Genomic DNA, 27,358 nt, shown 5'->3' with positions numbered 1-27,358 from the left:
GACTTACCTTGACGTGGTTAGCAGGCTTGGCATTATTTGATCAAAGGATGTAAACCAAAAGTCTCCCTTATCATATAGATTTTTACAGCATATATATATTTATTCCCCATTTATTGCTATCCCAAAGGGAGAAGCGCAGGGATTCACTTTCTGTTTTTCACATTTGTATGGCCAATCCCCTCGCCAGCTGCATGCTCCTTACATGGAGAAGTGCAGCAATTATATATTTGTTTTAAATATGAACAGTGTATGTATGCGGAGAGCGAGATTTGCAGTAATATCATGCAAGCACATAAGTGATAAATTATTTATTGGGCACTGTTTACCTCTTATACACTAGGACAGAAGCAGCTAACTCCAGTCCTCATTGTCACTAACAGGTAAGGTATTTGGGATATCCCTGCTTCAGCACAGGTGGCTCAATCAGTGGCACATTGACTGAGCCACCTGTGCTGAAGCAGGAATATCATTAAAACCTGACCTGTTGCGGCTTGAGGACCGGAGTTGGCCGCCCCTGCTGGGCTTATTCTGTTCTAATAGGAGATTGTCTCTTTGGCTGGTTTCATTCTGATTCTTAATTGGGTGGAGAGGACGGTGAACCCTACCCGTTTAAGTTGCAGGGAGTTGCTTTCTTTAGGTCAAAGATATTTAATATATTAATAATAGCCACAGTTCTTTAGAGGTAATGCCATGATTACATTTCTTGGACCAAGTTTAAACTGGGATAGTGGGTAGTGTTACAGTGTGGAACCTGCAATGATCCCCTCCCCAGAATCCTACTTGAGTTTAACTCATAATACCAGGATCTTGCCCCTTAAGCATTTATTGCTCTTTAACAACAAAAACTAATTGTAATACTAATCTCTAGCATCGGAGGTTACCATCATGGTAACCCAAGACTCCATTGGATTTACTCTTATTTCGGATTAATAAATCAGATTTAAAAAAAATATATATAAAATAATAATATATATATATATATATATATATATATATATATATATATATATATATATATATATATATATATATATATATATGTGTGTGTGTATATATATTCCTGAAAGGTTAAGAGGAGATCTTTATAGTGCCTTTATGACATACAGTCCCTAGTAAGGTCACGTCAGAGGTCCTACTGATGTACCAGGAAAAAATGCTCATTCTCTAAAGGATAATTGAGCAGACCGCAACAAGGGAGCAGTCTGCCTGATCGAAACAGAAATGGAGTCCCTTCCACTTCTGTTTCCATAAGCTGCGGGAGGCAGGGGGGGTGGGGGAGGGGAGGGGGGGAGGGAGAGGAGGTGATGTGATCGCAAATGCCTGAGGGTTAGGTGGCATTCTGCTCCCGCCAGACCTCCAACAGCGAAAAGATTAAGGCTACACTTCTACATTTTATGTCCAAAACATTTTGGATAGAAGATTTAATATCCTAAATTTCAGACAATATACCCAGCTCATAAAATAAATAGAGGTACAGTTCTGTAATGATATATATATAATTTTCTGGAGCAGGGGGGAAGAAAAAAGCTTAAAACTTCTGTTTTTAAGTTAGCTTGGAGAGAAAAGTCCCTATTGTCCTTGAGATTCAGCTTACCCAAAAGTAATTAGATAAAAATGCTTTCCATTCCTCTCTTTGGGAAACGGTCATGCAGAAAATGCATCCAAGAAAACAAAGGTCTTCCAGACACTGCAGCTCAGCACATTAGCATTTCTCTGGTGTTGCTAAAGTTGGCTGGAAAGGCCCTGGAATTAACTTTGGTACGCAATACATTCCATGTGGTTTTGTTATTCACTTCATGTCTGCTGCAGATGTAGATAGTCACATTTCCAGAGCTTGTACCCACAGAAGAGAAAAAAAGTGTACCGAAAAACTTCTGAGACACCATTGAAGTTTATGTAGTAAATATAGTAGTTATGTTACTTACCCCCTAAAAAGCAGCATCCACCGTTGATCTGGGTAAGTGACACCCATACAGAAGGACCCAGGAAGTGGAGGGACAATTGTTGTCCATAGGGATTGGGTCAGCTGGACTCCTTCCTCATCAAGGTCCACAATACCAACCCTGTCTCCCTCCACCCAAAACAGGCTGCCCTGAAAGTACCCTTAACATGCAGAATCTTGCCAGGTTTGACATGATGATTTTGTGCTGGTGGCTGCCGCCATCTTGTCAGAGTTGATACAAAGCAGCATTTTCTGCCTAGAATCCTTGCTTGTTGCTTAACCCCTGGACTGTAGGTCATGTGACAATGGGGCAAATCAAGCACCTCTGGAGAACTGTGGAAAACATGCAGACACTCATGGTTTTTTTTTTATACAAGAACTACATTACAACTGGGCTATCCTTATTATTACTAATTTTGCATCTTTTTCAGTAGATCGTTATGAATCACTAACAAAGCCAGCGTGCATTGTGTATTATATTTTGTGTTAATGTGCAAAAGTCATGTGACAATTAGAACAGCAAAAAAATGACGGTGGAGGTTTTTGGGGGCGTTTAATGTGTACGTTTTAAGAGTATGGTAACAGAGCCTGGGAAACCAGATTAAAAAAGGGCGTGAAGACAAAAATCAGAGGAGAACAAATGGCAGGGGTGGAAAGAACTGTATACAGATATAGGTACAAGACCGTTCAGATCCACTGCCAAAGTAATAGTTGCGTCTTAGTTGCGTCTGCCCAGAAGGCAAAAGAAACTACAATAGTTTAATGCTTTAAGTATATGCATTACAAATTAATTAAATGAGTCGTAACAGGATATTCTTGCTCAACATAACTCAAGACTACACCAAGCTATTTTACACATTTTAGCAAATTAGACTCTGATACAAACATGCCACAGAGCCAATTATGTACGTAATAGTAGGCAATCTATACTTGGGGGCTTCTCAACAAGTATTTGAAAGGTAGTGACATATTGTTGGGAGTTTCAATGAAGTAAATGCACTAAATCAAGTTACACCATCTCTAAAATTCTTGTTTTAATGCCCAATAAATATTTAATAGCTTTAAGTTCCGGCGTCGCGTGGAAAATACAAACTTGTTTGTATTGCGACGTGCCGCTCTCCCTGTAGCACAGTTGCACGCACTATACGCATTTGCATTGTAGCTCGCGCCGTATCCTGCACTATGGATGCAGCCTTAGGTGCTCATATCGTGCTATAGACAGAAAGTAGCAGTAACTCCACCGCTGTGGTGGTAATTTGTGGGCAATTATTGAGCCTAGCAAAGATTTTATGGGCATCTCTCCAAAAACAGACCGAGGTGTGACAATTTCACAATGAATAATGCAGTCTGGGAGAAAAACAGAAAAGCGAGGATAGAAATAATTATTGGCTTTGTGGGAGTGAGTGATGCTTTCATTCCAGTTCAACTCCTTCACTTTCCTGCGTTATACATAGTGGGGTCTAAGCCAGGGGTTCACAACGCCAGTGCTAACGGAGCCCCAAGAGGTCCGGTTTTACAGACATCCCAGCTTCAGCACAGTTGGCTCAATCAGTGGCTCAGCCTTTGTTTGAGCCACCTGTGCTGAAGCAGGCACTGATTTAGCCTCGTGTTGAAAAGGGATATCCTTCAAACCTGACCTGTTGGAGGGGTGGGGAGAGAGGCTTGAGGATCCCTGATCTATAGAGTTTCAATACACGGAAAAGCATTTGAAGTGAAACGAAGATCAGAATTTCTAGTACCAAGAAATCGCAAAAGCGGACAGATTTCTGCGAAATATGGTAATGTACCTGATCTGTATTTTATCTTCAATGATACTGAAGAGATATTTTTTAGTAATCTGATTTTTCATTCTTATGAATGAGAAATCACCCCTTGAAAAGATATGAACACAAAGAAGAGACCCTTTTTAATGCGTACAGAGATAATCTATGTATAATCAATATAAATTGGAGTGCCTCATGTAGAGATTACTTATTAAAAGCTAGATTTTAATTAAATTAATCACTTTTACAGTGTTTCTCAACCAGGGTTCCTAGGAACCCTTGGGTTCCCCTGGCATCCGTAAAAGGGTTACCTGTCGTTTTAAAATTGCACAAAATACAGAAGAATTTACAATGCATCGGATCGCTGACGCGCTATTAGAGAGGGTTGGGGTTCCTTACAATGCACCATATCGCAGACGTGTTATTAGAGAGGGTTGGGGTTCCTTACAATACATCTGGTCTCAGACGCGCTATTAGAGAGGGTTGGGGTTCCACAGAATTTCACATAGGATTCCTTAACAAAAAAATAGTTGGAAAGCACTGTACTACAATATACTATACTGTCAGAATTATATACTTTAATCAGTAATCTAGCTAAAAATTAAGATTGAGGTAGGAGAGTGGTAATTTTGGCTCTACTGTAGCTCTAGAATTTACCTATATTGTCCAATATCCATTTGCTATTAGTACAGCATTTAGGAACTCCCTAGTTAGTACTTCAAAATGTCATAACTTGATCTGAAAGACTTTCTATTTTCTTTCGTTTAAATAGTAACAAAACATTTTCTCTCCTAGGAATGCTGCAGTTCCTCTCTGGTAAATCGGTCTTTCCTAACTCCTACTGCCGTTTTTTTTTTTTTTTGAAAGGTAAAAATATACGATACAACACACCTGTGAGCACTTGAGCTGCATACGGGGACATGGGTTAATACACAGCTCGCAAACTGTGACACTTTCCACCTTCACAAAGGTCCCTCAAATGGACACTCTCGCCTCAATCTGTCCCCATATATCATCAGTCACCAAAAGCACACAAGTGGGCACGTGACTTAGATATGTAACAAGGATGCAATGAAGGCATGCAAAGCTGCAGAAGGAGAAGGTGTCGCCGGATCGAACATCAACCCAGGCAGCTTTTAAGGCCACACACACAGATGTAGCAGATGTTATTGTACCATTAACACAAGGCGTTGTGTTAACACTGACAAGTTATTTAACAGTAGTACGATAAAAAAAATGGTTACGGTGATAACGTGTTATTTATTTTGTGCGTCAACTCACGTTAATGTGGATAATAACGTTTGCTACATCTGTAACTGGGAGGCAGCAAGTCAGATTGGACTGCAACGGACCATAATTGGCTTGCCATTGGCAGATGGTACACTGCTACTTTGCGACCTGCAATTTAATTGGCTTCCTTAACCCCTATAGTGTCCTTGTGCCATACTGAGAACAGCAATAGAACTGCAAACCTCCAGGCCCCAGTGCTGTGCTCAGAATGGTATGCATTCTTCAGTTCTTGATGATCGCATCCAGAGCTCTGGAAGGCCCATATGCACTAAAATTGAATGGGCGTTGAGACGTGCTAAAGTTTAGCTTCCTTTAGTGCATATGGGCCCGAGAGACACAGCCGCAGCCTAAACAGAAGATGGGGGTAAGGGATGTAGGGCCTTATGAATGCGGTAACCGTACTTGTGCCATTATGGCAATAGAGAGGGAAAGCAGCAATTCAGACTGCCAAGTACATTTCTGCGATCTCTTTCTTACCTGAAGCGAGAGCTGACCCATGGTCCCCACAACCTCTGTTGACTCTGGATCCCGTGGTACTGACACTGGGCAATGACATTTGCCAGGCCACAAGGTCAAACTCACTGCAGCGGCTAATTAAAAGCTCTGATATTAACGGGAGATGAATGCGGCTTTCTGTGTGACACCTTGTGGCATAATTGGATTCAAGAATATGTTTATTTATATAGCACCAAAAATGTACGCATAAATTAATGGGGAGGAGGGGAGATCCGGGATACACAAAAACACACATGTACAGTATAAATAAATTGGGAACCTTGGGGAAACCAAGGATCAGCTGCAGCCAGGCCCCTGGGGGGACGGGGGTGGGACAATTGCTGCTTTAAACACATAGGTTAAAAAAAAAATTACACTTCAAATTTGTTGCCCCTGCCCTGTGATGATATCCTTTTTTATGCATTTACTATGGGGAGCAAAGCGCAGGAGACAAGGAATGAGGGGGCACTTTGCCGCTGGAATGTTAAATCCTGAGAGGTTCAGGTTACCATGTTTACACACCAACGCTGAAAAATGATTTAAATCTACTTAGAGACACAGATTCTAGAATGGCCACTTTGATTTGAGTTAGAAGGAAAAAACAGGATGGCTGTTGAATTCCACAATACACAGTAGAAGTTAAAAAGCCCAAGGCTGTAACTGGTCAAACATTAAGATTTCTGCCAGATGCTGCTTTTTTTAAACACAAAGAGTAAGTGACTGAAAATAGCAGAAAGTCTAAATGTGTAGCACAAACTAAATACAAAAACATTACTGGGGTGTTTACAAGCCTTGGGGGGAGGTTAATGTGACCACAATCTGAAAAATGTTAAAGCTAAACACGAGGTGGCCAACTGTACAGAATATTGTTTTTAACCCTTAAGGGTAGCTGTAGTCACACGTTAAATATAGTGTGTTTAATGAATGTACAGGGTTACAGCTGTAGCATATTACAGAATACATAAGAACTGTTAAAAAAATAAAAACACAACACCCCAACACCCACCCTAAACTTTAATTCTGTTTATTTTCCTCTAACATTATTGTAGTTTTACACTTTTAACCTCTCGGTTACCACAGGGCCCAGCAACGCAATGCTTTGTGAAAGATGTTTCGATACCCTTTACCAGGCAAAGTACCCCATTAATAATACTAATCCATTCTTAATATCATTTATTTTACACTACTTGCATACATCTATAGCTTTTCCAAAACAATATTCTATAAATAAACATGTTGGCCTACACACAATTCTTAATGAGTTGGCTGTTATATCCAGAACGCAAGTTATGATAAATGCCACCATCTGGACATTTTATGGGCCATTCGTTTGGAAATGACTAGCAATCAATTCACGCAAATTGATCTCTAGGGACCAACCATTTACTTGCAGCTCCATACAAAGCATCACAACAAAATGACACTACTACAGAGAATACAACTGATCACCTATGGAATATGCTCCTTAAAGGATCAGGGCCTCACAGGACGGAAACTAACCACGGCCAGTAGCACGTTCAATAGGTTGAAACTACAATCCCGACTATATTTAAAAAAAAAAAAAATGTTTTTAATTTTTTGCAAGATTGAAGCGGAGGGAGAGGGGGGGGTGGGGGAACCTGTGCTTAAGCTGGGATATCCTGAAAACCTGACCTGTTGGGAGGGCTTGAGGACTGGCATTGAGCGCCCCTGGTGTAATGTATTGCAAAGCAAATACTGTCAGGGAGATGTCAAGGAAAAAATGGCTGGAATGTGTAGAGCTGATTTCTGATGGAGAGGATACACTTATCCCACATAGGAAGCGTAAAAAATGAGAAGCGACAGTTACTGGTCATCAAATAAGCTCATTAATGCAAGGGAAATGACATTGTTGCGATAAACACATGGCACAAGGAACAAAAAGGTAAACAAGTCTAATGTTCACCTGGCTGTTTTAGTGTCCATGAAATGTGAACACGCACGCGCGCTTCCTGTTCATTTAAAATTCCGTGCGTCACAAGTGCCAATTGGAAGACACGACGCTGCAGATTCCGAATAGCCCACGTGGTGCAGGAAATTTAAACCTTCATTTCGTGTGTCCCCTGGAAGGGACGGTACCGATGCTACATTTACAGGTGTATCTCTCAGAAACCAGGGGGTCACCGCAGCTGAAATTATATTTTCCGACTCCTGAAACCCCCCTACCCCCCTTTCATGTAAAAAAAAAAAAAATACACAAGTAGGTGGAACTGCACCATTAAATATACATATATAGACACAACCTAAACCAAACCGTTTTTTGGAGCAATTCGCCAATAGCACCTGTATTAACACGTGTAAATCCACTGGTTATTCTTAAAACCTGGAGTGGCTCGAGGAAAGGATTGCGAGTCTGTCGTACACTGCTTTAATTATCTGAAGTTTCCATACATCAGTTAAAACAAACATGAAGAACAATGCAGCTTAAGTCTGAATATTAAAACATACAGAACACCTACAAGCTCAAATTGAACCCCCAAAATACCCACAACATATATATAAGCATATAAGTTTCACAGAGGAGTGCTACTGAGCATGGCAATTTATATTTAAAACCAGAGACATAACATAAAACACAGACAAAGCTCAGTGCACATCCAGAAAAACTTATATACGGTACAGTGCCTAAATATACATGTATAAATAACTAATAAATAAAATGGTCTTTTAGTTTAACATTTTGGCCAAATTGTTGTAAGCCCTTGAGCCAAACTTCACGGCAGACCACGTTCAAGGGTCCCTACACTAATATAAATTCTTAATAACCTGTGCATTGCCAGGAAGAATGATTTATAATAAATCTGTCAATATAAGTTGCAAAAGTTCTAAGTCTGATTGAAGCTTTTATTAACCTGTACATTACCAGGAAAAGCACTCTGTAATAGATTTGTCACAATCACACTGCATGCAGGCAAGTTCCCCTGATAGTGGGAGATGCCATGGAGTGAGCTTTTAACCATTTAAATGTGGGAGGGAGTGAGCTTCAATTGGATAGGAGGTTGCCACCCTCCAAAACAGCCAAGACTAGCTGCACAAGAATTATAAAACATACAGAACACCTACAAGCTCAAATTGAACCCCCAAAATACCCACAACATATATATAAGCATATAAGTTTCACAGAGGAGTGCTACTGAGCATGGCAATTTATATTTAAAACCAGAGACATAACATAAAACACAGACAAAGCTCAGTGCACATCCAGAAAAACTTATATACGGTACAGTGCCTAAATATACATGTATAAATAACTAATAAATAAAATGGTCTTTTAGTTTAACATTTTGGCCAAATTGTTGTAAGCCCTTGAGCCAAACTTCACGGCAGACCACGTTCAAGGGTCCCTACACTAATATAAATTCTTAATAACCTGTGCATTGCCAGGAAGAATGATTTATAATAAATCTGTCAATATAAGTTGCAAAAGTTCTAAGTCTGATTGAAGCTTTTATTAACCTGTACATTACCAGGAAAAGCACTCTGTAATAGATTTGTCACAATCACATTGTGCAGCTAGTCTTGGCTGTTTTGGAGGGTGGCAACCTCCTATCAAATTGAAGCTCACTCCCTCCCACATTTAAATGGTTAAAAGCTCACTCCATGGCATCTCCCACTATCAGGGGAACTTGCCTGCATGCAGTGTGATTGTGACAAATCTATTACAGAGTGCTTTTCCTGGTAATGTACAGGTTAATAAAAGCTTCAATCAGACTTAGAACTTTTGCAACTTATATTGACAGATTTATTATAAATCATTCTTCCTGGCAATGCACAGGTTATTAAGAATTTATATTAGTGTAGGGACCCTTGAACGTGGTCTGCCGTGAAGTTTGGCTCAAGGGCTTACAACAATTTGGCCAAAATGTTAAACTAAAAGACCATTTTATTTATTAGTTATTTATACATGTATATTTAGGCACTGTACCGTATATAAGTTTTTCTGGATGTGCACTGAGCTTTGTCTGTGTTTTATGTTATGTCTCTGGTTTTAAATATAAATTGCCATGCTCAGTAGCACTCCTCTGTGAAACTTATATGCTTATATATATGTTGTGGGTATTTTGGGGGTTCAATTTGAGCTTGTAGGTGTTCTGTATGTTTTATAATTCTTGTGCAGCTAGTCTTGGCTGTTTTGGAGGGTGGCAACCTCCTATCCAATTGAAGCTCACTCCCTCCCACATTTAAATGGTTAAAAGCTCACTCCATGGCATCTCCCACTATCAGGGGAACTTGCCTGCATGCAGTGTGATTGTGACAAATCTATTACAGAGTGCTTTTCCTGGTAATGTACAGGTTAATAAAAGCTTCAATCAGACTTAGAACTTTTGCAACTTATATTGACAGATTTATTATAAATCATTCTTCCTGGCAATGCACAGGTTATTAAGAATTTATATTAGTGTAGGGACCCTTGAACGTGGTCTGCCGTGAAGTTTGGCTCAAGGGCTTACAACAATTTGGCCAAAATGTTAAACTAAAAGACCATTTTATTTATTAGTTATTTATACATGTATATTTAGGCACTGTACCGTATATAAGTTTTTCTGGATGTGCACTGAGCTTTGTCTGTGTTTTATGTTATGTCTCTGGTTTTAAGTCTGAATATTCCATGAGAAAAAAGGAAAAACGCAAAGTAATCAAAAGTTCAATGGAATTGATCAGACACATTCACTCGCCCCCAATAACCGCTGTATTGTTCCGATTCACCTCGCGTGAGAGGTATCTGAGGTCAGTAGCACTGACATAAGAAGCTTGTCCTGAATGAATGACTATGCCGATAGCCACAAGCACCCCAATGAGAGATGGTCCAGGAGTGATTGATGGTGATAGGAAATGCTGCTTGCTACGCACCCCCTGAAATAACACTACTTTCTTTTTTACTGACAAGCGTCTGGATCTTCTTTCTATTTAAAGAAAATGATATGTAAGGAAGCTTCTCTCACTTTCCCAGTATAAATAATGTATACATCTTTATAAACTATGGCAACAAATCTTCAATGTTAAATACATGTAGAGTTTGTTTACACTATTTTTGAAGACATTTTGGCCACAGGTTATGAAAGGCTAATAGGAGAGGCAAGGATATAAGATAAACAGGGCCTTTATGAGGGGCTTACAGTGTCAGGTTGCAGAGTGTAACACTAACCAGTTAAGACCTTATTTTCCCATTAATAGCATTGTCAGCTTATGATAAGGGTTTTCCTTTTCTCTTTTCAATTTATAACATTACCAAGTGGGAGCGCATTTGTTTTCATTTTTGTTGTAAATGTCCTGTGGCTGCAAAACAAAGACTTTTTATAGAAGAAAAGAAAAAAAAAGGAGTGATGGCATTCCACAAGATCACGAACACACGAACACACACACGCGAGATAGAGGACGTGTGTTTGTAAACTAACATACATATACACACACACATGTCCAGTAGTCTATTTTGTATTTTTGTTTTTTTTATCTAGCCGTCTCCAAACACTAAGCATTAAGGAAGCATACATATTACTTATGCCGGGCACAGCTAAGCTACATGTTATTTGAGGTTGGTCTTTTCAAATCACAGAACAATTAACAACGTAGACAAAGGCATTCTATGCACTGGGGGAATTTAATCCGTTTTTTTTTTTGCTCCGAGTTGGTTTGTTTTCTAGGTCACAAAATAAGGAACGGTGCCTTATAAACATTCAGTTTTTCTTCGCCTAAAGAAAAACATCTCATCCTAACTTGAGCATCACGACACAAAAATATTTAACTTCACGTGCATGTGTTATTTTCGAGGAAATATATTCTATTTCATATCAATTTTAAGCAACAAACGTGGCTCCTTAAAAAGGTGATCGGGTCAGTTATATCCCTGGGCATCCCAGGTTTCCGAAGACATTTGCAAGCAAAGTTTTCCCACTCCAGCATGTTCTAGATAAGAGGTGGGAAACCTATTTTTCAATGTAGCCACAGGTGTGGCGAATGAGAAGTGAAAATCGGCACACCATGCTTTCCGCTTAGTTGCGTCACTACAAATTTTAGCTCCCATAAAAAAATAACAGTTCATGCTCGGGTCTAGACTCCAACTGAAGGCAGAGGGGATTATTTGGATGGCTGTGTTACATCAATGACTCATTCAGAAAGCGGAATCCAGCACACGCCGTCAGGAAAAAGTTTATTTTACTGTGGGATCAGGCAAACTCAAATTTGCCACACTTCTATGGCCATTTTGCCACTTGTGGCGATTGGCGACAAGGTTGCCCACCGCGGTTATAGACGGTTCAACTGTCGGCCATGTTGGATTTCAGTTCTCACCATTGTTCCTCTTCTCCTTTATCTCTGCAGAACCAGATATTGCGGCTTTCAAAATCCCATGCAGCTCTGCACCCTGTACACCTTGTGCATTAATAATATTTGCTAAAGATAAGCATTAGAAGCGTACGCCTTTCTGTTGAAAAAAATGTGAATACACAAGGCACCTATTTAAAGCCTATGCCCTTACTGTGGGAAAAATGGAAGGAACAAAACTGTAATGGTACAAAGCACGAGAGACTGTACAATGCACGTCACTTTCATTAAAGATGTCGTCAAAGAATGCTGAACACAGCAGTCTGCACTGAGCAGCGGTTTCTTTTCATTTAATTTTAGCATTTCTGCATTTTTTTTTAAACTTCCTTAAGAGATCATACCTTTTCCTCACTGTTTTTATTTTATTCGCTCTGTTCAGGAGATGTGTTTGAAATATTAAGTGCACCGGGGGTCAAAATGCAGTTCTCCCCAGAGCCTAGTGCAGGCGGAGGCTACAATGGTAAATTAAGAAGTTGTCACTTATTTTACACTAGAAAACATTTATAAAAAAAAAGATCAAGACCTGCTCAGGACACACGCTACAAGCATCACATGAGAAACTCATATAGGAGAGTCTGGGGGGCGATTGCCACTTGGAGGCAATTGCAAAGGCCATACAATTTTAATTTTACATAATAAAAGTCCTCTTTATAGAAACCAGTTTGCATATGGTCAGTATTCAATTAGCAATGCATATGGTCAGTATTAAAGCAGCGATGCATATGGTCAGTATTAAATTAGCGATTCATATGGTATTAAATTAGCGATGCATATGGTCAGTATTAAATTAGCGATGCATATGGTATTAAATTAGCGATGCATATGGTCAGTATTAAACCAGTGGTGCATATGTTCAGTATTAAAGCAGTGATGCATATGGTCAGTATTAAAGCAGCTGTGCTTGTGGTCAGTATTAAAGCAGTGATGTATATGGTCAATATTAAAGCAGTGATGCATATGGTCAGTATTAAAGCAGTGATGCATATGGTCAGTATTAAAGCAGTGATGCATATGGTCAGTATTAAAGCAGTGATGCATATGGTCAGTATTAAAGCAGTGATGCATATGGTCAGTATTAAAGCAGTGATGCATATGGTCAGTATTAAAGCAGTGATGCATATGGTCAGTATTAAAGCAGTGATGCATATGGTTAGTATTAAAGCAGTGATGCATATGGTCAGTATTAAAGCAGTGATGCCTATGGTCAGTATTAAAGCAGCTGTGCTTGTGGTCAGTATTAAACCAGGGATGCATATACTGTAGTCAGTATTAAACCAGCTGTGCTTGTGGTCAATATTAAAGCAGCTGTGCTTGTAGTCAGTATTAAAGCAGCTGTGCATGTTTATTTATTGAATTATATATATTTCCTCCACCTCCGTTCATCTGAACCCCATTTACATCTGGTCAGTGGGATAACCAATCCAACCAATATGCAGATAACCAGATATGTTTTTTCCTCCAAAGCACTTACGTTGGGGTACATTTGCTAAGCTCACAAACACAAAAAAACAAATTGGAAAGCATTTACATGGCCTGGTTAACTAAAATATGATTTCATTTGGTTTCTTTGTAAATTAGACACATTTTGCTATTGAGGTCACCTGCTTAATATTAAAAAAAAAAAAAAAAAATACAAAATACAGTGCGCCCACTGCAGCTACAGATTCTGGGAAATGATATGTAAATGAGAACGTGTATGCAAACTAATTTTCTTAGAAAGTACTACAGCTATGTACAACACTACAAATGTGATTAAGGTGAAGACCAACACACACTTTATATTAGGTTGCGCCTATATCTCCACCAGAGAAACTAGAAAATGTTGTTCTTACGTGTAAACCAATATTGGTTTAGTCTTGCCTTGAGATATATTACTAACTGAATATGAACAAGCTTCTTTGTTTGCAAAATGAGTATTGGCTTGCGATAACCACCATCATCACCACTGACATTATCTATCTGAATAATGGGTATGTCTACTGTCTTATTTAACAAAGCTGCCAACAAATTAAAATAGGTCAATCAAATCGTATTTGTCACCTACAAATTTTTCCCAGCACAGTCATCCAACATCCACATTTTGCAGGTAATGTTTTATTTTGAGTCATGAATGCACTTCCAACCTCAACATATTTGGGCAGGGCTGGAAATGTTCCCCCTGTCTGGCGTAAATACTAGAGTCTTGAGCACACTAATAACTCTCCTATCTGCAGCCCATGGGTCCTCCCTAACTACATGCACCAGAATGAAGGTATAATGCATCCAAATTTACCACAAAAAAACCGCGGATGAAATTTAGTGGTTCTTTCATTCTCCGCACTGCTACCTGCAGCACAGAGACAGAAGACGACTGGTAGACTGATTACGGAGTCAGCCATGACTGACCTCTACTAGCTGCCCCATGTCCCCCTCACAACAGGTATGACAAACAAGGAGGGAGAAGTTATGGAAGGGGGGGGGTGTTTTTAGTCATCAGGAGAGGATTTCTTTTTAAACTATACACAAAAATAAAACCACACCAAACATAAGGAAAGCAAGATAATAACTGGTAATAAACATACCGACCCAAATATTGCCCCAAAGTATGGTCAGTGATCTAAACCAGCTAATAGAATCATTGTTTGAAGAATCAAATATTTTATTATGACACATGGATTTTCGAAGATAGAGTATGCAAACATTTTGGAAACAAACACATGGAGATATTTAATGTATAAATATAAGAGCCACAATAACCTAAATACAAAGGGTTTCTGCATCATAGCTTCTGGCCAAACTGAAAGATGCAAGTCACACTTTTGCCTTTTAAAAATATTGGCAGTCAAGTTCTCAAAAAGGAACAGAAGGCAGTTGAGGTGTTTCGGACTCTGTCACCTGAAATGAAAAGGAAAGAACATAGGGGTGACACCCTCTTCAGAGAACCGACCGCCCACCTCCCAGCAAGATATGTTTCACTGTGAGACAGATCTCCGCCAGGCTTATTTTGAAGGCCTGATGCAGCCAATTACTCTTCAGCACGCGTTTCCTATGTAACGGCTGCAACCGGTTTATGGCTGTAGGGGAGGGCAGACTTGTATCGCTTCCGTCATGCTTGCTTGCAGGATTCTCAAGTCAGCTCCAAAGAAATTCTTTGGTAGAGCACAAGTCATTTATTCTCACAGAAGAGAAGATGGGCTTAACCCGGTTATTCAGCCGATGCTGACCTGGTGCATGTTGGGCCAATCGTTTTTTCTGGAGTAGACGTGTTTGCCCCGACAGCCAAGCTCTGTTGTGCAAGGTAGCACTGAATCCCTCAGTATTTCTTCAACAATATACTGAATTAGGCTTTCACCATTCAGAGACTCTTCCGCAGGTATGTTGGCAGGCTGAACCTGGGAGTCCTTATACACCAGGTATTGAAGTTACAGGGGACATAACCACAATGTAAATGTTTTTCCCTCCATGGTACTGTATATTACCGGTGTTTGATAGAGCACGAGTGGCAAGGAGGGGCATTAAATCAAACTCCACAGGCAACTAGATCTGCCCAAATTAGATCGAACATAGTAGTACATTAGTTACTTATTACTTATAGGCTAAAGCTGTAAAATTCCAGCATTATTGAAATCCCTGCTCTCAGATTGGTTAAAATTTCGGGCATTATTGAAATCCCTGTTCTCTGATTGGATAATGCCCGTAATTTTAACCATTCAGTAATGCGGAATTTTTAGCAGCATTAAAAGTGTTTATTTCTAGCCAATCAGCTTTTCCTTTTGTCAGAACAGCTCTGAGACAGGGGAAGGGATTGGTCAGGAGGCAGCAGCCAGGCAGTGACTCCTCTCCCTCCCTCCGTGCACAGAGCTCAGCGCCGGACACAGTGAGAGGAGGGAGAGTGTGTTTGTAGCTGCAAAGTATGTCTGTCTGCAGAGTTTGTTTGTAACTGCAGTGTGTGTGTGTCTGGCTGCTGCAGTGTGTGTGTGTGTGTGTGTGTGTGTGTGTGTGTGTGTCTGCTGCAGTGTATGTGTGTGGCTGCTGCAGGGTGTGTGTGTGTGTGTGGCTGCTGCAGGGTGTGTGTGTGTGTGGCTGCTGCAGGGTGTGTGTGTGTGTGGCTGCTGCAGGGTGTGTGTGTGTGTGTGGCTGCTGCAAGGTGTGTGTGTGTGTGTGAGTGGCTGCTGCAGGGTGTGTGTGTGTCTGAGTGGCTGCTGCAGGGTATGTGTGTGTGGCTGCTGCAGGGTATGTGTGTGTGGCTGCTGCAGGGTGTGTGTGTGTGTGTGGCTGCTGCAGGGTGTGTGTGTGGCTGCAGAGTTTGTGTGTGTGTGTGTAGCTGCAGAGTTTGTGTGTAGCAGCAGCTTGTGTGTGTGGTGCTGTTGTGTTGTATGTGTGTGTAGCAGCAGCGTTTGGATGTAGCTACAGAGTTTGTGTGTAGCAGCAGTTTCTGTGGAGCGTGTGTGTGTGTAGAGCTGGTGTTTGTGTGTGTACACCGAGGGGGCGGCAGAGTGTGGAAATAGATAGCTGCAGTGTAAGTGTTTATAGAGGTGCTTTAATGTATTTACCATTTTATTTTAATTAAAAAAAATCTATACAAATGTACAAAAGTGTCTTATTTATGAAAAAGCCCACATTTAGCCTATAATAGTAATAATCCCCTCAGAACAGGGCATGACTGGCCAATAATGCCCTGGCTGGGTTGAAGTCCCTCGGCTTTGCCTCGGGCCTTCAACTTGGCCAGTAATGCCCTGTTCTTCAGGGATTATTACTTAAGTAATGATATTATGTGGCTAGTCCGGTTCAGGTAGCAGAAACAGCTACATTACTTCTGTAAGGCTGCGCTTATAGTGACGGCGATGCGACGTCGCCTGAAAACAAAAGCATTGTCGCCGTCGAAAGTGCTTATTGTAAGCAGACGCGACGGCGGTGACCAAAAATGTGGAAGCCGATAAAATTTGGTTTTTCAGAGGCTGTCGCCACATGTGACAGCCTCTGAACCAATCAATGGCCAGGTCGCCAGCGACGTCACTGAAAGTAAAATTATAACTTTCGCGGGTGTCGACGGGTGAAGTCATCCGTTGCGTCGCCGTCGTGCGCACTATAAGTGCGGCCTGCAGTGGTGCTGTTACATAGTTGCTAATATTCTTCACCTTATTTAATAAAGTTATTCTCATGCTTCCTATATTTGTGAATAGATTATCTCCTGCAAATTGGTTCTGCTGAACTACAATGTCTTGCGGACCCAGTAATCCCCCCCAGGATTCCTGCTAATTCTGTGAGTACACAGTAGAAGGTGTTCATTAGAGTATACAAACCTGTAAATGCTAATTACGGTATAACCCTGCTGTTCACCTATTTCTGTGTCACACTTTCTCTAGTTTGTCTCACACTTGGATTGCAATATGGAATGATTACCAACTCATGGAAACCCAGCCTCTGTATATGGAATATTACTACTGTGCAGTCTTGAAATAGTATTAATAGTATTCATGCAGACCTGTGACATCGTTACTCTAATACTGTTTAACAATGTGGACCATCTTTGAGAAAAATATTGTGGATACTAGTTTATGGGACCGTTTTCAGCTCAAGAACTATTGTGACTTGTCTTTTATCTTGTGCGGTTATCTTCTATGGCAGGCGCCATAGGTGCAGGGGGGTGATTGGAGGTGCAGGGAGGGGGGTGATTGGAGGTGCAGGGGGGGGGGGTGATTGGAGGTGCAGGGGGGGGTGATTCGAGGTGCAGGGGGGGGGTGATTGGAGGTGCAGGGGGGGGGTGATTGGAGGTGCAGGGGGGGGTGATTGGAGGTGCAGGGGGGGGTGATTGGAGGTGCAGGGGGGGGTGATTGGAGGTGCAGGGGGGGGTGATTGGAGGTGCAGGGGTGGTGATTGGAGGTGCAGGGGGGTGATTGGAGGTGCAGGGGGGTGATTGGAGGTGCAGGGGGGGTGATTGGAGGTGCAGGGGGGGAGAGTGATGTGAGGTGCGGGGGGGGAGAGTGATGTGAGGTGCAGGGGGGAGAGTGATGTGAGGTGCAGGGGGGGAGAGTTATGTGAGGTGCAGGGGGGAGAGTGATGTGAGGTGCAGGGTGGGAGAGTGATGTGAGGTGCAGTGGGGGAGAGTGATGTGAGGTGCAGGGGTGGGAGAGTGATGTGAGGTGCAGGGGTGGGAGAGTGATGTGAGGTGCAGGGGTGGGAGAGTGATGTGAGGTGCAGGGAGGGAGAGTGATGTGAGGTGCAGGGGGGGAGAGTGATGTGAGGTGCAGGGGGGGAGAGTGATGTGAGGTGCAGGGGGGGAGATTGATGTGAGGTGCAGGGGGGGAGATTGATGTGAGGTGCAGGGGGGGAGAGTGATGTGAGGTGCAGGGGGGGAGAAGGATGTGAGGTGGAGTGGGGTGGGATGTGTGTGGTGTGCAGTGGGGTATTGTGTGTTTGTGGAGAGGGAGTATTATGTGTGGGTGAGGGGGAGAGATGGGGGTATGAGAGATAGATGGGGAGTATCGCAAAGGTTGATAGTGAGGGGTTCTGGGGGAGATATGAGGATGATGATGAGAGGTGCTGGAGGAGAGATGATGATGGTGATGATGATGATGGTGATGATGATGATGATGGTGATGATGATGATGGTGATGATGATGATGGTGATGATGATGATGGTGATGGTGATGGTGATGGTGATGATGATGATTTTACCCGTGCGGCCCAAATTTTTTTTCCTTGGAGCATTTTGGCCCTTCTCGCTTTACGAGTTGTGCAGGCCTGCTCTATGGCGTCGGCATGTTACAACTAAAGGTTCAGAATGGTCTGCAAATACCTTTATTGAATAACACAAAGAACATTAGCAACCATTGAACAGCATCACTGCAACTGTGGAGACGTATCGGTTTCTTCTTCTTGACTAGCCACATAGTATCGTTACTAATAATTAACTATTATTCTACTATGTCTGATCTAATTTAGGCAGATATATTTCAAGATGGTTATGCAACTTATGTACTTGTTTCTCTTGTAATGATGTATACCTAGTTTGCATGGTACTTATGGGTTTCGTATGATCCCTTGTCTGGTATATGTCCGTGTTTATATATTTTCACTGTCGCATTTATCTCATGCAATGGTTTCAGTGTTTGCTGTATATATCTATATGTAGACGTCAGATTTTCACCGGTTGTTGACATGCCGTAGCTTAGCAACCATATTTGGCGCCAGTTACTGCACTTGCTATTTATTTCTCCCGGCATCCTGCGGCCCACGCCGGGTAAAGAAAGGTATTTTGCGTTGTCATTCATTTTATTTGTTACCTTGAAAAAGGTCGACAATTACTGTAGGATCGAAACTTAGACCACTTGAAAATAAACTCCTAATTTCTTGAAGACAATGAGAGTGCTGTCCTTGTAACTTGCATCTACAGAGATGTTCACACAATGAAAATTCATTTACCAAAATGAATTTGGGGCTTGAAGCACTAAAATAAGCAGTTTTGCATATTCCGGATGAATAAACATTAAGAAAACTTATTTCAATAAATTAGCCCAGTTACTATGTAATATGTTTACACTAAACTGTATCAGAATATGAATGACTGATAGAATATAGGTACAATTTTTTAATCAGGGAGGTCCAACTTCGCCATAAAAACCATGTGTTTCCTGGGTATGCATTGGTTTCATTTAAAGGCTCTACCCCATATAGCATGGCCCAAAAATGGTTTTGTACAACTGCAGTCGCTTTCCCGTACATCTGAATTACATCACAATAAAAAAAGTGAAAAAAAACTGCATTTGAAAACTCCTTAAAAGAAAAATGTATTAGTTGTAGCTTTTTGAAGTCTCTCGTAATATCTAAAACCATCATAAACATGTAACACCAATTAAGAGAGCTACATTCATGGGGTCATTCATATGCCTTAGGACAGTGGGTTTTATCATTTTTTGACCAGGGGTAACACAGGGGGATTTTTAAAATATCTGGGGAACCCCTGCCAATCATCAGGTCTTCTTCATCCACCCCTCTTTCACACACAACCCACTTGCCCTCTTTCTCGTATGCACACCTTACACACTCGCCCACCTCCTCCTTACACACCGACACTTTTTCCTCCACACACACTCCACATTCATCCCCATCTCAACACACACACACACCATCCTGGATGGCCCTCAGCCGACAAACTTAACATGTCAAAAACAGACCTCTTCATATTTCATCCCAAACCTGGCCCTACTACCTCCTTTCCCATTACTGTTGGAAGTTATGTCATTCGCCCAGTGGCGCAAGCACGCTGCCTAGGGGTCACACTCTACTCCTCTCACACATTCTCTCCTCTCATATTCAAAACGTATCTAAAACCTGTCGCTTTTTCCTGCACAATATTACAAAGATACGCCTTTTCCTCTGTTGCTCGACTGCTAAAACTCTGACTCAGGCCCTCATTCTCTCCCGTCTCGATTACTGTAACCTCCTGCTGTCCGGCCTTCCTGCCTCTCACCTGTCTCCCCTACAATCTATCCTAAATGCTGCTGGCAGAATCACTCTACTCTTTCCTAAATCTGTCTCAGTGCCTCCCCTGCTGAAATCACTCTCCTGGCTTCCTATCAAATCCCACATCACACATTCAATTCTCCTCCTCACTTTTAAAGCTTTACACTCTTCTGCTCCTCCTTACATCTCAGCCCTAATTTCTCGCTATGCACCATCCCGACTCTTGCGTTCCGCTCAAGGATGTCTTCTTTCTACCCCCTTTGTATCTAAAGCCCTCTCCCGCCTGAAACCTTTCTCACTGTCTGACTAACACATCTGGAATGCCCGTCCCCTCAATACTAAACTAGCACCCTCTCTATCCACCTTTAATACCCACCTTAAAACACACCTGCTTAACGAAGCATATGAGTAGCTATGTGGCTAATACTATAGACCTGATATATAAAGCTTGGCCCTCTGCAGACACACTTACTAGAATGCCCTTCTATTATCTCTGTACGTTCTTCCTACCTACCAGTTCGATTGTAAGATCTTCGGAACAGGGACTCCTCTTCCGAAATGTTACTTTTTATGTCTGAAGCACTTATTCCCATGTTCTGTCATTTGTATTTGTTATTTATATGATTACCTTGTGTATTACTACTGTGAAGCGCTATGTACATTAATGGCACTATATAAATAAAGATATGCATACAAAGTCCTCGCCTATCCTCCTCACTCCAACCAAAGTTCTCACCTCTCTCATCTCTCATCTCTCCCCACACAAATACCTCAACACTGCCCTAAGAAGGTAGCATGGCGAGGTGGTCGAAATTTTAAGAACAAAAAACATGACAGCAAATAATTATGATGAAACGTTTATGATAATTAGTAAAGCTATACTACCTGCTAATTACCCATAAACAAAACTTTTATACTAGAACTACATGCACTGTGACAAACCGGTTTCATACTGTAGATGAAATTGTTCAGTTTGCAAATTGCAGTGTTACACTTACTGCTGTAAATGAATTTGCAAGCACTCACGACAAAGAAAACTTCCCAATCCCTGCTCAGGCTAGAAAGAAATGCCACAAGTCTATAAAGATGATATTAATCTGTCCTCAATACCAATCAATGCCTGCTTCTATCCAGGACGTCTCAGGATAACTGTAAAATGGCTATTAAAATGCCATAACCCACCTCAGAAATGTGTTAAAACAACTTAATTCCATCAAGCAAGGGAAACGAATATGGAAAGTTCAATATTATTCCCTGTGGGAATTAGGAATGCTGCATGGAGGAATGACTAACAGAACTAACAGGAGAGACAAATGTTTTATTAAGGAAGGCAGCAGGAGACAGGGGCTTCACATTGCCAAAACCAACACACATTTATAATTCATATTCCCTCTTCACGCAGAAATGCCATATACTTGCCCACTTACCTCAAAGAAGCATTTTAAAGACCCACATTACCAGTCAGCCACAATAATGCAACTTTCCTTTCAAATGCACTTGGGGGGGGGGGGGGGGAAGGGAGAGGGGGGACTTGATAACTCAGTCTTTGGAGGTTAACATCTAACATACAGTTTGCAAGATTCATGAATACATTTATTTTACCATGTAATCACCAGCAATTCCGATGTCCAATGCAAAGGAAGTTGAATGAAGATGAAAGATTAGATGGTTTGAGGAACAGATCAAAAAAGACCAGAGTAAAGGATCTGTGAGCATTGTGAGACATGATTGCATGGAAGCAAAAGAATATTTATAACCCACTCGCTGGAATCAGTACTGAAAAAACAATAGTCTCCCCTTGGAATAATATGGTACTGGAAAAGTCTTCAGGGACCACCTAAGGTCTTAGACAAGGGTGGCAAAATCCCAGGCGCCCAACATATCCTCTGGCGGCACCTATGCTGGGCGCAGTGCTGACTGACAGGTCAAGTCACCGCCGTGCAGCTCAGTGAGGAAGAGATAAGAGGGCAGGAGGTATCGGCTCAGTGACAATAGGGGGTGGGGCTAAATGGTGGCGGGGCTGGTCAGAACATTCCCTGCACACTGTGGGGTGGGGGAGGAGTGTCTGTATATGAGAGAGAGAGAGAGAGAGAGAGAGAGAGAGAGAGAGAGAGAGAGAGAGAGTATAAGTGAGAGTTTCTATATGAGAGAGAGACTGTATGAGAGAGAGAGTGTTTCTGTATTAGAGAGGGAGACTGTATGAGTGTGTCTATGTGAGAGAGACTATGAGAGAGAGACAGAGAGAGACTTAGTGACAGAGAAAGAGAGTCACAGGTACACACACAGTGACAGTTCCACCGTCATGTGGCTCCTAAATATTTTATATTTTCTTCACCCCTGGTCCTTGATGAGATATCTATACAATGAGAAAAACTCAGAACACCATAGATCTAAAAAAACAAAAAGTTATTAAAATATACTTTACAATTAGAACATGATGGCTCACCATTGCAAAAAAGGGTGCATTAGATAGACAGACAGGCAATAGGTGTTAACAAAGAACATCACTGTTGGGCAATCCTATCACCTTCAATGTTCAGCATTAACCTTAATTTCAATGCCAGAGGCCCAGTGCACATCCAGTATTTGTACTCATGTGATCTCTTCAGCAGCAAATCACAACTACCAATAGCTGATGCACACAAGTGGAATTGGCCCCACTTCCGATTTCGATTGGAGTGGTCTGGCCCCTGGAAATGAGCGTTTCCCCAACAACGTAGATTTTTTTTTTTTTCAAAAGAAAAAAACGCGCACAAAGCCAAAACGTAGATAATAAACATGTATAAATCTCCAAAGTGAGAAAGACCCACATGGGCCCCCCAAAAAGTTTCATGTTCACAACCAGCGCTTCATCAGAGGAAGTAAAATGTTGATAGGGCCACTGATGGATCGGGTCCCATTATGTACTAGCACCAAAATGTTTAAAGATACACAAGGTGAGACGAGCAAGATTCATATTATATTTTATTTGTATGGCGCATATGTGGGAGGGAGGACAAGACTGTTCTCAAAAGCTTGTGTACAAAGAACTCTCTCACTCAGACTTTCACTACACCAGGCCCTGCAATGTAAAGATTACAAAGAGAAGACCGGAAGGGCGAACTAAAATAAAGAGTATGACAGAGATTATAGCAAGGTGAGCATCTTGCTCCACCAGTCAGGAGATAAGAGGATTCCAATTCACCAACCAAGACAATCCAGACTAGGTCCATCAAAGAAGCAAGATATTTGTCTGCTAAATCAGAAGCTCAAATTACATTTCATTCAGCAAGACTCCAGGAGCAATAGTGATTATACACTGGAACCCATAAACGACCCCAAGGCTGCAATCCCCATCTACATGACAGCAAGACAATCAACTTCAGCTGTTGCATACAGGTGTGAAGATATCCGAATGTCATATCAGATTAGCAAAATTGGAGCAGTTCATGGCTGTAATGATACCCAAATACCCATCCAGCTGCACAACTGATATAGCATTTACACTGGAGAGCGTACATGGAGTTAATCATTATGATCTACTGTTGCACCACAATCACTGTAAGCAGAAAATGTGCTTTTGCGTTCGTTTTCTGTTTTATAATTGCATTCACATTCTTTATGATTACTTTTGAGACAAAATGTAGTACCTAAAAGTACTTAATATATTAAATGTTTTCAAACAAGGTACAGCTTGTTGGCTTTAGTTTGCAAGGAGTGGAAGATTTAAGAGGATTGCAACGCAAGGTCATTAGGCAATTAGACTGAAATGTTTCATCCATCTCAATTCATTCTTTTGCCCTGACTTTTGACATGCTGTTTTACAATTTCAAGATCATTTAGCTATTAAAATGATACTTTCATTTCGTGATTAGTGCACTAGAAAGAAAGCCATTGGCTGCAAATTTGAGTACATATATAGTTACATAGTAGATGAGGTTGAAAAAAGACGTACGTCCATCAAGTTCAACCTATGCTAAATTTAGACAACAGATACTTTATTCTATATCTATACTTACTTATTGATCCAGAGGAAGGCAAACAAAAAACCCCATTAAGGGGAAAAATTAATTCCTTCCTGACTCCAAGAATTGGCAATCGGATTAATCCCTGGATCAACATCCTTCCCATGTATACTTATTTGGTATATCCCTGTATACCCTTCCCATCTAAAAAGATGTCCAACCTTTTTTTGAACAAATCTTTTGTATCTGCCATCACAGTCTCCATGGGTAATGAATTCCACATTTTAACTGCCCTTACTGTAAAGAACCCTTTCCTTTGTTGCTGGTGAAATTTCCTTTCCTCCAACCTAAAGGGATGGCCCCGAGTCCTTTGTACTGCCCGTGGGATGAATAGTTCTTTTGAAAGCTCCTTGTATTGTCCCTGAATATATTTGTATATAGTTATCATATCCCCTCTTAGATGCCTCTTTTCTAATGTAAATAAATCTAATTTAGCTAGCCTCTCCTCATAAGTTAGAATGTCCACCCCCTTTATTAATTTGATGGCTCTTCTCTGCACACTCTCTAGTTCCTTAATGTCTTTTCTTAGGATTGGTGCCCAAAATTGTACTCCACATTCAAGGTGTGGTCTTACTAATGCTTTGTAAAGGGGCATAATTATGTTTATTTCCCTTCCATCCATTGCCCGTTTGATGCAAGATAAGATCTTGTTTGCCTTTGCAGCTACTGCATGACATTGGGCACTATTGCTAAGCCTGCTGTCTACAAGCCCTCCTAAATCCTTCTCCATCAAGGATTCCCCCAATATATCTTCATTTAATTTGTAAGTCACCTTTTTATTCTTGCATCCCAAATGCATAACCTTACATTTATCTGTATTAAACCTCATTTGCCATTTACCTGCCCACGTGTCCAGTCTCTCCAAGTCCTTCTGAAGAGAAATTACATCCTGCTCTGATTCTACTACCTTACACAATTTAGTATCATCAGCAAAGATGGAGACTTTGCTCTCGATCCCAACCTCAAGGTATTATAAACAAGTTAAAAAGCAGGGGTCCCAGTACCGATCCTTGAGGTACTCCACTCACGACTTTAGCCCAACCTGAAAAAGTTCCATTTATGACAACCCTCTGTTGTCTGTCCTTTAACCAGTTTTCAATCCAGTTGCATATATTGTTACTGAGTTCAATTTTCTTTATTTTGTACACCAACCTCTTGTGTGAAACCGTATCAAAAGCCTTTGCAAAATCTAAGTAGACCACATCAACTGCTTTACCCTGGTCTAAATTCCTACTTACCTCCTCAAAGAAACAAATAAGGTTAGTTTGGCAAGATCTATCTTTCATAAATCCATGCTGACTATTACTAATAATTTTGTTTTCCATTAGGTATTCCTGAATATTATCCCGTATTAAACCTTCAAGTAGTTTCCCTACTATTGAAGTCAGGCTTACAGGTCTGTAATTCCCCGGTTGTGATCTAGCTCCCTTTTTAAATATAGGCACCACATCTGCTTTACGCCAATCTTGTGGTACTGAGCCTGTGGAAATGGAGTCCTTGAATATTAAATATAATGGTTTTGCTATTACTGAGCTTAACTCCTTGAGAACTCTTGGATGTATGCCATCGGGGCCAGGTGCCTTATTTACTTTAATTATTTCAAGTCGCTTATGAACTTCTTCCTCAGTTAACCAATTGGTCATTAATATGGAGGTTGTGGCTTCCTCCTGTGGCGCTACTATTGAACTTGATTCTTCCCTGGTAAACACAGAGGCAAAGAATTTGTTTAATACCTCTGCTTTTTCCTTATCTCCAATAATCTGCCTACCCATCTCACACTGAAAGGGTCCTATATTTTCTTTTCTCATTTTTTTGTTATTAAGGTACTTAAAGAACTTTTTAGGGTTGACCTTACTTTCTATTGCAATTCTTTTTTCATTATCCATTTTTGCTAATTTAATTGCCCTTTTGCAATTTTTGTTACATTCCTTATAATTCTGATACGATGTCTCTGTCCCTTCTGACTTAAAGAATCTAAACGCCTTCCTCTTCTTGTCCATTTCCTCCCCTACCTGTTTATTTAGCCACATTGGTTTTGACTTATTTCTTTTATACTTATTACCCAAGGGTATACACTGATAAGTGTGCTTTTCTAACAATGTTTTAAAGACTGCCCATTTATCTTCTACATTTTTCCCTGCAAAAACATCATCCCATTGTATTACTACTAGATTAGACCTCAGTTTATTAAAATCTGCCTTTCTAAAGTTTAAAGTCTTTGTTGAACCCAAGTAATCTGTTTATTGATAATTTATTTCAAATGAGACCATGTTATGATCACTGTTACCCAAATGTTCCAGGACTTGAATATTTGTTATTACTTCTACATTGTTTTATATGACCAAATCCAGAACTGCCCCTCTCCTGGTTGGTTCCTCAATAATTTGGGTCATATAATTATCTTTAACTTTAAGCACCCCCAAAAACCTGTTTCCTTTTGTTGCAACGCTAATCTCATTGCCCCAGTCTATGTCTGGATAATTAAAATCCCCCATTATGCAAACATGACCCAGTTTTGATGCCTTCTCCATTTGCAAATGTATTTTAGCTTCCTCAATCTCACAGATAATTGGTGGTTTATAGCATATTCCCACAAACATTTTCTTTATACTTTTACCTCCACTGCTAATTTCTATCCACAAGGTCTCTACATTTTCATCATTCCCTTCATAGACATCATCCCTTATAATAGGTTTTAGATCTGGTTTAACATATAGACATACTCCACCTCCCCTTCTATTTGTTCGATCCTTCCGAAAAAGAGAATACCCCTTTAAATTAACTGTCCAGTCATGAGTTTCATCCCACCATGTTTCAGTAATGCCTATGATATCATACTGCTCCCTTGTAGCTATTAATTCAAGCTCCCCCATTTTATCTGTCAGGCTTCTTGCATTAGCAAGCATGCATTTAAGTTTTTTTTCAGCCTGTACTATTATCTTATCTGCTCCTTCCTTTCTGCTCCCACTTGGTTTAGTCTTTAGAAGTTTTCTAGTATTATCTCTATTTACTATGGGTATCTCACTGCTTGTCAAACTTGCACTTGCCCCCCCTACATGAGGTTGTGAAGCAAAGCAATA

At 40.9% G+C, this 27,358-nt stretch overlaps 1 protein-coding gene across 6 annotated transcripts in view; it reads right to left on the bottom strand.

Annotated features, from left to right (window-relative positions):
* Positions 1-27,358, bottom strand: part of SIPA1L1 (signal induced proliferation associated 1 like 1) — a 188,226-nt gene that overhangs the window by 95,338 nt on the left and 65,530 nt on the right. Inside the window, exon 1 of one of the 6 annotated variants that reach the window (XM_075614220.1) lies at positions 21,877-22,200. The exons of the other annotated variants lie outside the window; for them this stretch is intronic. The gene's annotated coding sequence lies outside the window, so the exon portion shown is untranslated. Of the gene's footprint in view, positions 1-21,876; positions 22,201-27,358 lie in introns of those variants that run through there. 6 annotated transcript variants of the gene reach the window in all.

The sequence above is a fragment of the Ascaphus truei genome, chromosome 9 (genome assembly GCF_040206685.1).
Source record: "Ascaphus truei isolate aAscTru1 chromosome 9, aAscTru1.hap1, whole genome shotgun sequence".
NCBI lineage: Eukaryota > Metazoa > Chordata > Amphibia > Anura > Ascaphidae > Ascaphus > Ascaphus truei.
Note: the sequence above shows the minus strand (reverse complement) of the source record. Positions and strands in the feature narration are given on the sequence as shown.